Genomic DNA, 10,634 nt, shown 5'->3' with positions numbered 1-10,634 from the left:
CCAATAGTTAGTAAATGAGATTGTCAAATCTTGTCTCTGAATCATTCTTAAGGTTTACTTTTTCCAAAAAGCCTGTCCTGACTCATACTCCCTCCAAGGCTCCTTTCAGATATGTGCCTGAGTAGCAGTTATTGGTTCAGTATGTGTTTTATACAGTCTTTCACTTGGATTCAAGATAATCTGTGCATCCCATTATCCCTGTTACTTCTCACTCTCAATGAGCTCACAGTATGTCTTTTCAATTTTGAGGACCCACAGAGTTCAGTGTGTGTGTGTGTGTGTGTGTGTGTGTGTGTGTGTATGAGACAGGGAAATGGTAGAAGAGGGGAGTATACTTCATCCAATATGTCTAGCCTTGTGGACATATGAAGTGTTATCTCCAGACCATGATGTTAGGGAAGTTTCTAACCCTGTGCTTACACTGTTGTTTAAATGTTCATTGTCCTGACTGATTGTCAAAAGACTGGACTTTTAATTAATTTCCCAACCAATAAATAACTTTATGGGGGGAGCGGAGTCAAGATGGTGGAGTAGAAGCAGGATGTCTGCGCGGCTCCAGCTTCCACCTTCCCCAATCCATGTAAAAGGGGACTCTGAACAAACTTTGGAGCCACAGAACCCACAAAATGACACAGAGAAGATAACCTCCCGCTGAGGACAGCCCAGCAGGCCAGCAGCAACCAGCCAGCACAGCGCTCTGGGAGCCCAGCCCAGGTCCACATGAGCAGGAGGCTTTAGCCCCAGGGTGGGCCTGACCAGCCACCGGCCAGAGGGACTCCAGATCACCAGCAGCTGTGGCTGTTTCCAGATTTATGAACACATAGATGCGAAGGACAAAGTGAGAGGTCAGTGCAGTGTGGACTTTGGGGGCCAGCAAGTGGGAGTGTGTTGGCTTTTGCCCCTCGGGTGAGAAGCCACTGAGATGCAGCAGTGCAACCAGAGCCACGTTGCAGCTTCAGCTCCTGGCCTGCAGACTGTAGGGGGACCAAGCACCAGTCTGAGGGGTAAATGCTCTTACTTTAACCTTCTTGGATCTGGATTGCAGTCTAGAGTGGAGGTCCTGGGGTGTGTTACCAGCTTTCAGAGTGTGGGAAGGCTTCAGAGAGGTCACCCAACTAATACCTCTGGCAGCTGAGAAAACCCCAGCATTTGGGACGAAAGCTCCCCTGTCTGGTGGCAGAGTCCTACTGTGGCAAAAAGCCCAGGGGTCAAGTGACTGAGGGACTACATGACCAGTCAAAGGAAACAAAGTAGACAGAAGATTCCAACATTACACCCCTATTTTGGAGACAAAAAGAAGCAAAGGATGGAACAGGAGGAAGATAGTGAAGTCAGAACTCCTGCACCAAAAGCTTCAAAGGAAAATATGAGCTGGTTACAGGCCATAGAGGACCTTAAGAAGCAGATAAGAGAAGTGAAGGAAAAATTGGGAAGAGAAATGAGAATGATGCAAGAAAATTATGAAATGAGAGTCAGCAGCCTGACTGAGGAAAATCGCACCTTAAAAAAACAGACTAATTCAATTGGCAAAAGAGGCTCAAAAAGGCAACGAGGAGAGGAATGCCTTAAAAAGCTGAATTTGCCAGATGGAAAAAGAATCTCAAAAGCTCACTGAGGAGAATCAATCCTTCAGATTTAGAATGGAGCAAAGGGAAGCTAGTAACTTGAGGAGAAATCAAGATGCTGTTAAACCGATCCAAACAAATGAAAGAATAGAAGGCAATGTGAAATATCTCATGGGAAAAACCACTGACCTGGAAAATAGATCCAGGAGAGATAATTTAAAAATTATTGGACTACCTGAAAGCCATGAACAAAGAAAGAACCTAGAAATCATCCTCCAAGAAATTCTCAAGGAAAATTGCCCTGATGTTTTAGAACCAGAAGGCAAAATAGAGGTTGAAAGAATCCACTGATCACCTCCTGAAAACTATCCCCAAAGGAAAACTCCTAGGAATATTATAGCCGGGTTCTGGAATTCCCAGATTAAGGAGAGAATATTACAAGCAGCCAGGAAGAAACAATTTGAATATTGTGGAAACACAATCAGGATAACACAGGATCTGGCAGCTTTTACACTGAGGTGTTGAAGGGCCTGGAATATGATATTCCGAAGGTCAAAGGAGCTGGGATTAAAACCAAGAATCACCTACCCAGCAAAACTGAGTATCATGTTTCAGGGGAAAATATGGTCATTCAGTGGAATAGAGGACTTTCAAGTATTCTTGAAGAATAAACCAGAGTTGAATAGAAAATTTGACGTTCAGATACAAGAAGCAAGAGAAGCATGGGAAGGTAAACAGGGAAAAGAAATCATAAAGAACTTATCAAAGTTGAACTATTTACATTCCTACATAGAAAAACAATAATTGTAACTGATAAAACTTTTCTGAGTATGAAAATAGTTGAAGGGAATAGAAATATATATATATAGTCTTTATCAGAGGATATATAGGCATATGATTACATATGTGCATGTATATATATATATATTTACAGGTATACATAGATAGAGGGCACAGGGCAATTTAATAGGAAGAGATGACACTTAAAAGGTGAAATTAAGAGTTGAGAGGAATATAATGAGAGGAGATGGGGAGAGACAGAGGCAAACTATCTCATATAGAAGAGGCAAGGGAAAATGGGTACAATGGAGGGGAAAAACAGGAAGGCATGAGGGAATGGGTCAACCTTATACTCATTGAATTTGGCTCAGGGAGGGAATGACATACACACTAAATAGGGTATCTTACCCTACAGGAGAGTAGTGGGGAAGGGGATGAGAGGGGGGATGATGGAAGGGAGAGCAGGCTGGGGGCGGGGGGAGGGAAGTTGGAAACACACACTTTTGAAAAGGGACAGGACCAAAGCAGAGAATAGAACAAGTGGGAGGTGGGATAGGAGGCAGGGAAATATAGTCAGTCTTTTACAATATATCTACTAAGTTAATGTTTTGCATTAGCCACACACGTACAACCTATACCGAACTGCTTATCTTCCCAGTGAGGGTGGGTGACAAGGGAGGAAGGGAATGAATCTTGAAATCAAAGTTTAAAATCAAATGTGTAAATATATACATATATGTGTGTATATATATATATATAAATGTATATATATACACGATTATTAATACCATTTTACATGTAATTGGGAAATAAGAGGGGGGGATATCCTGGGGGACTGCTATTTTGGGGAGGTGGGTAGGGGAAAAATGGGGAGAAAATTTGCAACCCAAAATCTGGCAGAAATGAATGAAGTAAACCAGAAGTTAATAAAGCATTTAGAAAAAAAATAACTTTATGCTTTAAAATCCCTCCAATCACATCTCTTCTTTAACAAAGAAAAAAATTAGATAAAACTCAGCCAACAAAGCAACTGCATCTGTTTGTATATGCATAATTTCACAGCCATAGTCCCTTGCCTCTCTACTGAGAAAAGGAAGGGAGCTGTGTTACCTCTTCTTTTCTCCATCCGTATAACTGGTCAACATTTTAGCATTGTCATCTTTGACATCGTTATCCTTATTGTAGATACTGCTTTTTTAGTTCTATTCTCTTCGTTCTGTTATCAGTTCAGGAAAATCTTCCTATGTTTCTATGTGTTCCTCATATTCACTGTTTCTTATGGTACGATATTCCATAACTTCTTATTCCACAGCTTGTTCTGCCAGTCCCTAAGAGATGGGCCTCCATCTTCCTTGCAGGGTTCTGTTTTTGCTACCATATATTCCAAGTGACATTTAAATGCCTAGATCCCAAGCATCCTACTCTGCTTCCATTTAAAATAATAAGCAATCCTGATCCTTTATGGAAGGTGAAGATGTTTTCAATTGTGCTAAAAGGTATGGGAAGCACAGGCAGGACAGTGAAGGACGGAGAATTTTCAAAATAAATAGATTTGCAGCAGTTGGTGGTGAAGCCACCCAAGAGATTAGAGGAATAAGATTATTGCTAACACTTGCCCTGGGTTCAGATGTTTGCCTTAGTTAGGCAGGGTTTCTGTTCAGTTGTGAGCACACCTGCATCAAACAATTACTGGTAAGGTCTCTGAAAGGGGAGTTGGAGAGAGGAGGAAATGAATAAATAGCGATGGGAGGGCTCTAAGATGAGGTAACATGGGCATTTTAGGACAGTATTGCAATTGTAAATAAGGGAGATAAGATGAGGAGATAGGCCTGGTTTTGAGAAAGAGGAGACACAGAGAGACAGACATAGAGACACAGAGAATTAGAGACAGAGAGAGAAACAGAGATACAGGGATGGAGACAGAGAGAGCAACTGGCTAAAGTCAAAGTCATTTTGAGTGGGAATTGTTTTGTTGAGAGGAATGCAAAGGAGCAAAAGAGAGCAGCAGAAAGTAAGCTAGTATAGGACAACTGAGGGGCCCTGACTCCTGGTGTTGTGCCAAAGAAACCTAGAAGCGTATTACATACACAGCACCCATGTGAAAGGGATTCAGAAGTGGGACATGTCCAAAATCTACCACTCACTTAATCCCAAGACCCAGAAGCCACCCCAATACCTTCACACCCTAGGCTAAGAGGTAGAAAGGTATATAATGGATAGTAGGTCAAATTTCTATTCCCAACCTTCCTTTAAAATCCTTCTTTTCACACGTGACATACTTGTTAGCTGTGTGACCTTGGGCAAGTCACTTAACCCCAATTGCCTTGTCTTCCCCCTTATTTTCTGGGTAGTACCATGGACTAGTACACAGAATGCTCACTGAAAGAATGAAGGTGGGAAAAACTGATTTCCAAAGCTTTTGCACCTCTCCCCACTCCTAAGGGGTAGGAACAGTAATGTCGATTTCCCAGCGAGCCTCTACTATGCAAAGCCAGGATCAGGCTAAAGATTTAGTCATGAACATCATAGCTTACTGCCTGAAAGTTAAGTAAGTTCTCTCATTGACCTTTACGGGTTATTTCTAAAACAAAAAAGATATATAAGTTTGTGATATATTAATTCATAATCCAGGGCTATATGTCTTGGTTTGACATTTTCAGAAGTCTACTTGCTAGATATAATTTTCTGGTTGTTATCATTGCCTGTGGATTAAAACATTCTCAGTTGGAAGTGGGTCTCTAGGGATTTAGGCTCCTGCTGCTCTGTTTTCCTTCCCGTGCTAGGAAAGGGCCAACAGAACTGTTTCTCCATCCTTAGTACAGTGAGTGTACTCTGTCCTCACTCTCCTAAAGCAAGGTTTGATATCTCTGTCTTTCGGGGCTCTAAGAGTAACCTAAGAGGTTTAGGAGTGTCTCTTCTCCAATGTCACCAGTTAGAGCCCCTACCAGCTGTGTTCCTTCCATTGTTAGGTGCCAGTAAGTGACTAGAGCCCCAGTTTCATGTAACCAATTAACATCAATTAGCTTTTACAAAAGAGTTGTTATTCTGAAGATTTGTAAGAAAAAAAAAATAAACCATTTTCCCCATACAACACCTTGGGGTTTTCTATTTCAACTGGGTCTGTGGGAAGAATAGGTGCAAACTTAGATTAGTTACTATACGACCAAGTTCATATCCAAGTGTCTCAGTCATTGATGGGCTGTGTCATAGAGGTCGTATCCTAAAGTTACTGCTTGTTCCCTAGGACATCAGTGCTGAAGTGACTGCAAAACACAGACTAAGAGGCACCCAAACTGAAGGCTGCCCAGGGGCTCACTTTCCTAACCTTTTGTAATTCGCAAGGTCAGTCATCAATTCCTTCACCTAAAAGAGAACAGAGCAAATACAGAGACCAAGGACTAAGACCCATTTCACAGAGTCACATTTCAGCCATGGTGTAGAGAAGACTCAAGATCTCTTCCATTATGGCATTGTCTCCTCTAGACTCCACTAGCAAAGGAGTCAAATCAAGAGAGAGCAGCCTAAACAAACAAGTAATTGTAAGATTTTGGTTTTTTAATACAATATGTCACTCTCATATTATTGGATTATTTAATCCATTGTAATAGTAAGGGAATTTGAAGATCTTCTCTGCCTCTTAATGGGCCTCACTTGGAGCCCAACAAGAGAAGCTTGCTTAAGAAAGGCTTGTTTTTCAGGAAGGCCCACACCTTTTGTTACTTTGTAATTAGGCAGTGGATTATGAAGGTTGTGATCTCTTCTGACCCTGAAGAAGAATGTATCATATACTCTTGAGGTGAGGGTTTGCTTCCAGCCTCACTTATGGAAAGAGTTGTGTGATTTGAGCAGCCATTGAGCCCCCCCGCTTTGAAAACCCAGAAGCTGGTGCTTCTCTCTCTGGTAACTAACACTGTATGTATGTAATGGTCAGACAGCTAGAAGCATTGCCTGTCTATTGAATTGTGTTATTTTTTCTGTATTTTTTGTCTGCTTATAATTTCTGTTTTTATTTTCTGAACTTCAGGGTGCTGACTTTTTCCCCTGAGGTAAGTGAATGATATATATATATATATATGTTTGATTAAAGTAAGATTGTCAACCTCTTTTGAGTTGCCTTTTTTTTTTTAGAAAGCAGATCGAAGTATCTGTGTTAGCATCCTTCCTGGGTATGCTAGGGTGCTTGCTGTTACATCCATTAATATCTAAAGTTATTAATTAGGTTTATATTTTCTTCCATTTGTGTGTATTATTGTTTTTTTTCTGAATAAGATTTTTTGTTTCTCTTCCTCTGTAATTGTCTCTTCAATTGTTTTTGCTTAATCTTCTTTAAACCAACCCTTTTCCCATGAGACCTTTTTCCCTTTACTCCCAACCTTCTTCCCAATTTGTCATTCCTTTGGAGTTTCTCACGTCAAAGCCCTGAATGTTATGCCCACCTTTAGAATGAGTCTACCAACAAGCATTTATAAGGGCAAATCTTTCTATATCCTAGGAAGAGAAAGTAATTTATGTTTCCCAGTACCTGTATTTATATTCCCTAAGACTCTCCCAATACTCCTGAATAAATTAAGTGGAAGGGGACACAGATCAAAATTTGGTCTGTGTTCATATTTATGCCAATATAAATTTAGAACTATTCCAAATATTTTTGCTTTCTTTTTCAAAGTAAATGTAATTAGTTATAGTTGCCTTTATCTGACTCTGATTTCCTTCTAATAGCAAAAGAAAAAAAAGACAACTTCAAAGTAGGAAACCTTTGCTAATCAAGACACATGGGACAAGTCAAGAAGCTCAAAAACTATCTTATTTTAGAGCAAAGCTCATTTTAAGTAATTCCAACTAATTTGTATTATTTGTATTGTTCCTGTCTTTGTATGTATATGTGTGTTGTCTCTGTGTCAGTGTGCATGTACTTGGCAGTGGCCTTGTGTGCATGTGTGCCTCTAGGTAAAAGTGTACATGTGGGAAGAAATATAAATAAATTTTATTTTTCTATTTTAAAATCTTATTTGGAAGTTTTGAGAGGTCATGAGGATCAGAGGAAATGTCTAATCCTTTATCTTTTTGTTCATGTCCAAAATTATGTTGTGTATTTTTTAGTGTTTCAAGATGCTTTTTTCCCCTTTTTTATTTCATTTCTATTGCTATTCACTGACTTCTTGTAGCAAATAATTATTTTATCCTCTTATTTCACAGATGAGGAAATTGAGGTCTAAAGAAGTTGTGACATGCCCAGTGTCATACACATATACACATGGCAAAGTTTTTATTCAAATCCAGTGTATTATGGCTCCAAATTTAATACCTTCTGCTGAATCCATTGTCATTTCCTTCCTTTTTAAAATATGATATTCCTTGATATATTTAAATTTTATTTTTCCTTATGCATTTTTGTTAAATGACTTCTTTCTGTGAAGGATTTCATTGTTGTTTTGATTGATAGTACAGAAAATATGAAAATTAACTTGGTTTCTATTACCACCTTCATTACATTTACTCTACCTAATTATATTCATTGAATCTCTAATTACTTAATGGCTCCTTTATTTCTGAAAAAAATTTTTAAAAGCAATCTTCATAATGTGTATCCCGATGGATAATTAATGCCCTAATATTTCATATATTTTGTCATTGCTGTAAATAGCATTTCATCAGTTTGGGTTTTTTTTTTTTTTGCTAGTGATATCCAGAAACGTCTGTAATTTTGTGAATTTATCTTATATCCTATTTTTACAAGTTATTTGTTATGCTAATTTTTTTGTTGTTTTTTGGTGAAATCCCCAATTTTACTGGGAAGGCTGTTAGACATTTTCCTATTGTAAGTAATGGAAAAGTCTATAGATTCTAATAAATACTTTTCATAATAGTACCAAAAATCCTTCTATCCTTCTTAGATAGCTAAGAACCAGAACAGAATGAATATAGTAGATTATTGTTTGATAAACCTATGATCATAAAATACTGGAGAACAAATTCATCATCCAATAATAACTGTTGGGAAGGTTTTATGAAATATCACAATTACTTCCAAGTGGAAAAATAATCTAAGTCTTTTTGAAATAATAAAAAATTAGAAGGTAATGGAATTTTACATTGTGGAGAGGTGCAAAATTCCTAGTTGTTCCACAAGGAGAAGACTGTACAGGAGACAAAATAGATTAATTGTGTTATAAGGAAATAAAGAATTGCCATGACCAGGAAATTCATCATCAAGAGGCTATCGTACTATGAGCCACTCCATTACACAGCTAGGCTGGTCTTTGGAAAACAGCCTATGGCTGATACCACACTTGAAGTTCTTCCAGTGTGGTAGAACTTAGCAGAGCTTGTGCTCCACTGGCATAACCTTATAGAACTCAGGGTTGCTACTATGCCATGATGAGGCAGAAGAGTACATAACAAAAAGCAATGTACCCCACATAAAAACCAAAGAAACAGAGTGGGGAGAATGACTAAAAGTTTACTAAAAACTTTCTTTAGAAAAATTTGATTTCAAAATCCATAAGGAATTGATACAACTTTACAAGAAAATATTCATTTCCTAATAGACAAATGTTCAAAAAATGTAAACAGTTCTCAAGAAAAGCAACACAGTATTGTGCAATAAGGAATGAGAAACAGGTGCTTGCTTTGGCAGCATTTATACTAAAATTGGAATGATATAGAGAAGATTAGCATGGTCCCTGTAGCAAGGATGACATGCAAATTTGTGAAGCGTTCCATATTTGATAGTCAAGATAGTTAAGACAGATAAGTCAGATTTATGGAGAAGGAAAGATTTTATGACCAAACAAGAGTTAGAGACCATTATGAAATGCAAAATGGATAATTTTGATTACATTAAGTTGAAGGGTTTTTTTTTTGTGCAAATAGAACCAATGTAACCAAGATTAGGAAGGGGAGATCCTTGTCCAGAGAAAGAACTACAGGGTCTGAATGCCGATTGAAGCAAACTACTAGCTCTCTCTTTTTTGGTTTTGTTTTGTCCCTTCTTTCTCATTGTTCTCTCCATCGGTTATAATCCTTCTTTACAACTTGACTAATGTTTAATGTGAAGGTATTTGTAGACCTATATTTGATTGCATGCCATCATGGAGGGGGGCAGAGAGGGGAGGACAGGGAGAGGGAGAAAATTTGAAACTCAAGGGACTACAGAACTGAATGTTGTAAACTAAAAGTAAATAAATAAATTTTTTAAAAAAAGAAATGAGATACAGGACTATTTCAGAAAAATCTAGTCTTATATGAACTGATACAGAGTAAAGTACACAGAACCAGGAGAACATTGTACACAGGCAATGAAATGTATAGCTGTGAATAATTTAGCTAATCCGGTAATACAATGATCCAAGATAATCCCAAAGGACTCAGGGTGAAAAATGCTATTTGCCTCCAGAGGAAGAACTGATGGTGTCTGAATACAGATTGAAGCATACTGTTTTTCTCTTTCTTTTTTTCTTCTTTCCTTCTTGACTTCCTTCCTAATATGAAACTGTTTTACATGATTGCACATGTATAACTTGTATCAGACGGCTTACTGTCTCAAGGAGGAGAGAGGAGAGGGATGGAAGGATAGAATCTGGAGTTTAAAACTTAAAAACATGGCAAAATGTTAAAAACATCATTTTACATGTAATTGGGGCAAAATAAAATATTATGAAGAAAAAAAGATATTGGGGCCATTTTGAATTTTAGTTAGCTCAGGCTATTGACATCACTTCCTTATTATCTGAGTAAAAAGCAGCTTTGAGGAGAACCAGAGCCAAGATGATATTTGACTGGTAGATCTTGTAGAACAACTTAGGCAAAGGAGCTTTGCTTTGCTGAATCAACCCAAGATATCCTCAGTGCTCATCCTTGTTGAATATTTTTCTCTGCTATTATAATATGAATATTACTGTTAATATTTTTCCATGCCTAGGTTCTAAACTACAGACTCCTTTAAGGGGAAACTGTCAGGGTGATCTCAAGACCACCAGGCCTTATCTTATAGTAGCTATATCTAAGTCTTTTTTGTTTGTTATTGTTAAATGCTGAATGACCTACGAATGTCTCATTTTGTTGCAATATTGAAACTAAACTACCATAACTGACCTGAGGCTTAGCCTGGGGTGCTTCTCCATCATAAATTTACTTGATTCTAATATGGATTTTGACTATGATGTGAACTGGTATTTCACTAAAAGAGCATGAGATATGCTTTTTTATATGGGATCACAAATGGGAGTATTGGGCTGAAGCCAGCTTGAACTAGCTCAGGAAACCAATTATTCAATTTTCAGTGTGAGC

The 10,634-nt window shown here is 38.2% G+C and overlaps 1 non-coding gene across 1 annotated transcript; it reads left to right on the top strand.

Moving 5' to 3' along the window:
* The first annotated feature begins 8,966 nt into the window (after positions 1-8,966).
* On the top strand, positions 8,967-9,074 carry LOC138164503 (U6 spliceosomal RNA). Its single transcript, XR_011169085.1, has one exon. It is a non-coding gene; the product is annotated as a U6 spliceosomal RNA (small nuclear RNA).
* The last annotated feature ends 1,560 nt before the right edge of the window (positions 9,075-10,634 follow it).

This window comes from Petaurus breviceps, unplaced genomic scaffold, assembly GCF_028583685.1.
Source record: "Petaurus breviceps papuanus isolate PSGF00001 unplaced genomic scaffold, PetGlider_PUasm1.0 189, whole genome shotgun sequence".
Taxonomy (NCBI): Eukaryota; Metazoa; Chordata; class Mammalia; order Diprotodontia; family Petauridae; genus Petaurus; species Petaurus breviceps.
Note: the sequence above shows the minus strand (reverse complement) of the source record. Positions and strands in the feature narration are given on the sequence as shown.